We start from the raw sequence: 7,942 nt of genomic DNA, 5'->3' as shown, positions 1-7,942 counted from the left end.
TTCTCTCCAGCATGCCATAAAGCCAGGTCTTTGACCTCATTCCTCAACATGGACAAGAACTGAATTCCTGGAATAAAGAAAAAAATTGAAAAAATGCACTCCCATTTTGACAAAAATAACTGAAGAGATCCTTCCAACTCAAAAAAGCATTCAGGAAAAAATGTGGGACATATCCTTCACAGGTTGTCAACCTTCCATTGGAAGCAGAAGATCCGTGACAATTCATGCCACAGAGGTTTGCTGCCAGGTGGCGGAGGACAAAGTTAACTCTGGAGTGGTTTGCTGGCGGAGCAGCTGAGCAGTGGGTGGAAGTGCCCAGATGGAAGGCAGGGAGAAGATGGAAGGCAGAGAACTGAGGTGTGCAGAGGTGGCTGGGAGGGCACATCACAGCCCCATCTCTAAGGGCCAGGATGATGGCTTAGGAAAACACAAACAGAAAGGGCAGTTGGGCAGTGGTACAGTCCCAGCTGAGTGCTTAGTTGTTAAGAGTCCCAAAGGACTTTTTATGCAGGAATTTCTCTAACCACATTTTAAGTCTGGTTATACATTGACAAGAAAAATGACCCACGGTGAGGTGTCCGCACAGCTTGCTCTTTCACTTTGATAGCCCCAGGCTTCTGTGCCATGAGAAGCAGTGGGTTAACAAGCCACCTGCACCCTGCCTGTGCCACCCAGGACAGATCTCAGGACTGCCTGAGTTTATTTTTATTTTCCAATATTCCAACTAAGGAAAATATCCATTAGCTGACCTATGATAGAAAAAGTAAAATAAGTATTTGTACATGTGCTCAACACAAATAACTTACTTGAGAAACCCCTCATACACCTCTGCTTTATTGTTTTATTTTCCAGTGGTGGTTTTATGGTGTTATGATGAAGCAAAAGGTTTGACAGGTTTTATACAAAGAGGTAGTCTTTACCCAGATACTGGTATGCAATAGGTCATCTTGTTAAAACATACTGGAATAGAAATGAAGAGAGAAGGGGCTAGGAAGGGAAGGAGGAAGGAAAAGCTGGACAGTTCAGGGCGCAAAAAAATGCAGCCACATTGCCATTAGACAAAGAAATAGCATGCAAATAGTGGGGTGAAGACCCACTTTGCACAGGGACTCCCATTCATGATTTATGGTAGATAAAAGTTCAGTGAAACAGAAGCACACCAACTACATTCACTTGGAGACTGTTGGCACTATGTTGTTGACTGCAGCTTCTCTTGCAGATGCAAACATTATTTTTGCTGCTGCGACACAACCTGGGGTGAGCTGTCCTTCCAGCTCCTTCTACAAAAATGCCAAGAGCATGACAAGTGGGGTCCAACATAGTGCTTTTGGTCAGTTCTCACCAAAGCCAACAGGAGCCTTGAGTCAGGCCACAACTAGGTGCAGGGCTTTGAGCAAGTAGGTCTTCTCAGATGGGCAATGGAAAGCCTATCAGTTACAACACGTTTTTACCTGAGATGAATTACTTTTAATAGGTATTTTGTTTTAGGAAGCTTGAAATGATGAGGTAGTGCTGCTACTTTTGATTTTACTTCAGGAAAGATGAACTGTACTTTCAGGGGATTCTCTGCTTGCCAGCAGTGTAACTTCTTTTAACCCAAATACCGTTGGCTAACTTAAGTCTGCCAGTTGCCTAAGCCTCTAGGTATGTTCTTAAAAAATAAATAATTACCCATCTACGTCCTCATGGGGATGTCTCTCAGATCTTCCCGCAGCTTTCTTCACAGCTTGTTTGGAGCATTATAAAGTCTGACCCAAATTCCAAGAGCACCGTCTGGAGAGTTCTCCAGCAGATGCCGTGGATGCTCAGTTAGACTATGACCCTACCACAGCAGTCTGTAAATTTATTTTTCTTCTTTTTATGGGAGCTTCGAATGACTCAAAGGCCAATCATTGGATGACATATCAAACTCCAACTTCTAGATAAAGAAATTGGACTGTCTGCAAGAATACAAGCTATTGTTATATCACCATAGCTCTTCTGTAACATTTTCTTCTCGTGAGGTGATATCAAGTGCATAGAGTGGAGTAAGTTATAAAGTTGTACTAATGTGATTGTTTGGGATGTTAAAACAAAGTTAACAATTCCTTTACAAACCATCCCAGCTTCTGGGCAAACATCCCTGGAAGCTTCAGTTCTCTTTGGTCCTGGCTGCCCCATAAAGAAACATCATTTATGCTGAACTAATTAGCTGCCACTTAACCCTGGCGCCAAGAGTTGATGTAATGAAGCAAAATAAAATGGAGCTAATGAAATCAATAACATCATTAAAATAACTCACAGCAGAGTTACTGACTGCCGTGCCGACTGTGCTCACGGACCAATCACTCAGCACGTAAATGGACTTCTGCAAGAACATGTTCGAGCTATGAATGGCAGCCAAAAGCCAACTTGACATCAGACTGCTCAGGTAGGCTTTTTCTGGACTGCACAGGGAGATTGGCATGGGCACAGCCCTGGCCTGGAAGAGTCAGATTAGTTTGGATAGATGGCAGTAAGAAGTAGAGGTCAAGCAGCTCCCAAAGCAAATTTCTAAGTGGGAGTTTTAAGCAGGAAGGTACATTTAGGTAGAGCTTTTCTACTATTAATGTAGCTAGAGTAAGATATTACCAGGAACAATGCACACCATGCACAGGAGGAAGCTGTCTGGGAAAGATTGAGCTGGCCCTGAAGGCCTAGAGTGTCTTGGTTGGCTGCTGAGAAGCTGAGGCCCTGCTCAACAGTGCTTAAAGAGCATGGAACGTGGCAAGCTCTGGCTCAGTGAGGGCTTCTTGATGCTGTGCTTGCAGGCCTGAACCCCCATCACTGGAAACACACTGTAATGTCAGTTCTTAATTGAACGAAAGAGGTAACTGCATGCTTCTTACACAGAATTTCCAAATGTTTGCAAAGTCTAAGCCTCCTCATTGTGCAAAGATATAATAGATACCATCAGAAAGACAGACAAACAGCAATGATAAGTCTTGCACTGCACAAGTTTTACACAAATAACAATGTTTCCATCACTGTTAGCCAACTCTCCTGAATTTAATGACAAGTTCATAGACGGGGGCAGATAATTGTGAGAGTTAATATTAATTTTTCCTGACACAACTAAGTGCTAAATATGTGGGGGCATATCTGTTTAGCTCTGTGCTTGTGCTCTTTCTGTGCTCTTCCCTGAGCTGACCGCAGCTGTCATCTCTTTAATTTAGCTTCTTCCTGACTAAATGCTCTGCAGTATTTGATTCTGACTTATACAGGAAACTTGGGTCTGCGGGCAAAGGTGAAAGGCAGCTGGGGTGAGAGTGACCTTCAAGTGGCAAATCTGAGGCAGAAAGGACAGTTGAAGAGTTAACAGTGCTCTAAGGAAGTTGTGTGGAAGGCACAATCACAGGAGAAATAGTAAAGAGCTACTTGGGAACTCCTTGGTAGCAGGGAAACTTAGCACAAGCCCTAGAGGAGGCCCACAAGGTACAAGGTGATTAAATCATGAGCTCTTCATTAGTTTCAGATGTGCAGAGGAAGCAGACAGAAAGTCAAACTAGGTCATGTTACTAAGAGGAGGAATAAAATGAAAAAGATATAGGTGATGCAACAAGCAGTGGGTGTGAAGTTTATGTAAAAGGAGGGCCAAAGAAAGACCTGAGTTTCATGAGGAGGAGTTACTCAGTGACGATGCCGAAGACACAAATGGTTGTTACTTTCATCCTTTGGTCTCTACTCAAAGGTGCCCAAGAGAGCAAGCAGCTTAATTTCAATTCCTGGAAAATGCTGGAAGTGGAAATTGGTTAAGCTGTTTTCCAGCACCTAGATGACAGCAAGCAGATGAGGAACAGCAAGCACTGATTTGACAAAAACAAATCACATCCAATCAATCTAATTTCCTTCTGTAGTAGGTCTTAGATCTTGATTTTAGTAAAGCTTTTGCTACTGTCTCACCTGACACTTTCATAAACTAAGTAAAGAAACGTGGTTTAGAAGAAACTGCTATTAGAGGAGTGTACAGCTGGTTGGAAAACCAAACTAAAAGCAGCTATAAATGCTTCACTGTCAAACTGGCGGTACGTATCAAATGAAGTCTGAAGCCATCTGTTTTGTGTCTGACAGTGTACGGTATTTTCATTAATATCTTTGAAGAAATGAGAGTAGGGAACACTTATTAAATTAGCACAGGACACCGTGGAGAACAAGCACTTTGGAGAACAGGATGAGAATGCAAAACAATCTTGACAAATTGGAGGAATGCTGGGGAAAACAAACACCATTGAGCAGGGACAAGACAGAGCTCTGCAGTTGTGTAGGCGTCATCAAGTACTAAAAGACAGCTGGGAAACAACCGGCGCAGCAGCAGTTCTGCAGAAGATCTAGGGATGACAGCTCAACATGAATGAGCACGGTCATGCCGCAGTAAAAAATGAAAGTGTTGTAATGAGGTGTACAAACAGAAGTTCAGTCTGCAAGAAACAGGAAATAATTCTTTCCCAGTTGTCTATGCTGTGAAGACTTCATTTGAACTGTGCAGTTTTGGCACTGCAGTTCAGGGAAATGGTGAGCTTATAGCAGAAAGATCAAAGGAGAGCAATAGTAGTTAGTGGTGCAGAAAAGGTGCCAAGGGAAAGGCTGAACAGTCAAAACCCAGAAGAATGTCGATAAGACTTTACCTAAGTGTAGAGGTGAGGAAGACATAGCAGTGGTCATCTTATAAATCAGGAAGGGAGTAACTTCAGTCCCAATTCCATTTGGGGTACTAGAGTAACGATCTTAAGTTAGAGGAGAGGAGCTACACTAAAAATACCTTCCAAGAGCAAGGATAGGTAAGCACTGCAGTATGTTGCCTGGAGAGCTGTAGAGTTCCAAGTGTTCTGAGAGTGCAAAAAGCATTTAGTCAGTTGGTCCTGCCTGGGGCTCGGGGAGGAGCAGATGGGCAGCCATCCCGCCAGCCCCATCTCTTAAAATTTCCAAGACTGGATAAGCTTGAGGATTCAACTCAGCCTGCAGTTGAACACCTCAAACATGGGAGACAATTCCGCACTGAGGACAACTGAATCAAGCAGAGTAATTGTATCTTTAGTTAATGAAGTAGCTTTGGTTAGAAAAAGAGGGCAATAGGAAGACATAAAACCAGCATGAATTGGTTCAGCTTAATAAAATGAGGTGGTTTTATTATTTGCTTGCAGCCTACTTGGTATTATTCCCCTGACAGAAGTGACATCTCATAGCAAGCTTTTGGGAATCTGTTGTTAAGGGTTTCCTCTTGCAGCTTACATAGCAATACCATAGCTATGCATAAATATCCACAAACTCAGGCTTTCTCCTCTCTTACCTTGATGGTAATCTAATCTCCTGGTCTGTCAAATGTTTCCTGCTGGCTGCTGTAGACATCCTTGCTTGTGCCTCAATGCATCTGTTAGCTGTGACAGCCACAACTAACACAACTACCTGCCTTCCCTCAGGTACTTAGAAATGCAGCTCTGTCATCTTCCTGTTCATGTTTAGCTTGCCCCTTAAATCCTCCAGGCTTTTATATCATGCAGGTTTGTGTCCCTCTCTACTCATTAACCTCTTCCCCTCTAGCCTCATCCTTTCTCTTTGCTACATTAGACTTCTGCACTTCATCACATCAAGTCTGCAGCTGACGTTTCCCTGGCTGCCCGCAGACCTAACACTCAGTGCAAGAAAGGGGAACTCCATCTCAGTTGAAGTGAAACGCAAAGAGGGAACTCTGGTAGTCCTCAGCAATCCCATCTGAATCCTATCTTGAGTCTAGAGGTATTTCCTTTCTGTCTTCATGAGATTCATTCACTTCTCCTTTCTCATGACCCAGTCTCCTACACGTACAGCAGAATTGATGGCTCAGATGGTGCCTTCTGACCTTAAACGCCTGAAGGTTAACTAAGAATGGGGGCTCATGGCACAAGTAAGAGCACAGCATGTTTTTAAAGAAATGCTTTGGACATGCTCATGCACTGCCATAAAACATAGCAGCTTGGCTATGTTCATTTGTTTTACCACTTCTTGTCTTCTTGCTAACTCTCTGTACTTCTCTGATATGAAGTTCATCAGTGCACTGACACAGCGACATAGTTATGTATGCCAGGCACATAAAACACTGTCTAGCCATATTTTTGTTAGAAGAGATGTCACACGTGTGCTACATGTTAGTGTGGCTGATGGTGTCTCCCTGGAGCTAGGTTTCCTCACATCAGCAGAGAAGTGGGCTGGTAGTGGGCCTGGACCAGCAGATATGCAGGGACATGGACAAAGAGCATCTTGTAAGGTTGATCTCTCAAGGAGGGGTTAGGATCCAATTCATTATACAGCAACTGGGAGTTCCTTGTGCAGTTCTATGTCTGTAGAGGTGGATGTAAATGTGAGTTGCAGCTTGGAGCAGAAACATTTGAAGGTGAGGGTAGATCTCATCACTGTGTGGGGATGATACTTGTCTCTGACTGCACACAAAGGACATTTCATCTTTCCTCCCAGCTCATCCACTTCCCCTCCCATAAAGGAGATAAAAAGAAACCAAACAAGAAGAGCAGCCAATAGAAACTATCACATGTTTGGGGAAAGCTCGCAGTACAAATATTTCAAACCAGAACTGCCTGAGATGACCTTACAAGCAAAATAGACAACACCTACGTATTGCGATGGAAATGACAAAGCAGGGAAATTGTTGCAGACGCAGCACAAATGGACTCTAGCTGCAGATTACACAGATTAGCAGAGCATTACAAATTGTACAAAGGAAACGCTCAATTTTTCTTTTCATTATTAATAGAAGACACCTGAAATCAGCAGTACCAATGATTCCTTTTGTGAATTTCAGGCAATGTGTGGGACAGCCACATGTTTCTCGCCGGCATCAAGCAGCCTTGCTTTTACTGCAAGAGAAGAAAGAAATTCCATCAACGTCAGGGGCACCACGCAGCCATCTCTTTGTACTCATTCCTGAAATGATCTGAAATCTAACAGAAGGCATTTTATTGACAACTGTTGTGCCTATTAGCTTTCATACGTTTCCAGGACTTCTCAAAAGGAGCTGGTTCAGGACCTCTTCCAGAGGGACCTGTTCATCAGCCCACCCCAAGTGACTACTGGAAGGTCTGCAGTGATGCCCACTTCCAGAGCTGCAATCCCCTCGGCATGAGGCCACTTATGGCCAAGAGCTCAGGCAGGAAACCCTGGGCAGGCAATCAGGAGGCAGCTCAGAGTCTGGCAGGTTCCACAGCTGCTTGTGCTGCTTGTGCTGCTTGGGGCCTTATGACTGCCTGTGCGCCATCCTCAAGTGAGAGTCTGGAGAGTGGGGCGATGCGCCCTGCGGTAATTTCTGCAGTGTCGCAGGCCAGGAAGCACCAGCAGAAGAGATGTTATGACAGTGCAAACAGTTACCTCCGCTGCAGGCATGATAGGAAGTGACACTGCAAACAGAAATGTAACCTGTCAAGGCTACAGCTATATGGTTGGGTAGATGAGTTTGTCGTTTAACCAAGAGCAGTGCCATAGCTCCCTGCTTCCCAGTGCTTGAAGGCATCTGCACACAAGAAAGCCACCCCTAAGCTCCGACCTTTCCATATGAGTAAGGCTAAAGGACAGTGTTTCTGCTTCCTGGCAGCAGTCTGTGTGTGTGCATGTCAGCACTAATTACAGCCAGCAGGATGGTGTGTTTCAGATGTAAAAGCCTTCAGTGCCAGCACGGACCTTGCAGTGCTGCAGTGGAAAATATTAAGAGAGGATTACCAGAAGGCCCAGAAGAAATAAAATCACAGCAAAAGGAAATTATACTGAGGAGCACAACATTTGACTTACAACTGTTGTGGTCTGAAATATAAATCCACACAGTACCAAGTGTCTGGAAAACTGAACACCAACTGTAATGAAAATAATCATTTTGGTAAAGTATACTTTACCAAGGGTAACACTTAAAGACATGTGTTAAGACATTAAGGTAAAATCTATGGCT

General features: G+C 43.8%; 1 long non-coding RNA gene across 1 annotated transcript in view; it reads right to left on the bottom strand.

The window, feature by feature from the left end:
- Positions 1-618: 618 nt before the first annotated feature.
- Positions 619-7,942, bottom strand: part of LOC104909686 — a 29,337-nt gene continuing 22,013 nt past the window's right edge. The window contains exon 3 of the long non-coding RNA XR_792516.3: positions 619-6,863. This is a non-coding gene — a long non-coding RNA (uncharacterized LOC104909686). The remainder of the gene's footprint in view (positions 6,864-7,942) is intronic.

Source organism: Meleagris gallopavo, chromosome 2 (assembly GCF_000146605.3).
Source record: "Meleagris gallopavo isolate NT-WF06-2002-E0010 breed Aviagen turkey brand Nicholas breeding stock chromosome 2, Turkey_5.1, whole genome shotgun sequence".
NCBI classification, from domain to species: domain Eukaryota; kingdom Metazoa; phylum Chordata; class Aves; order Galliformes; family Phasianidae; genus Meleagris; species Meleagris gallopavo.
Note: the sequence above shows the minus strand (reverse complement) of the source record. Positions and strands in the feature narration are given on the sequence as shown.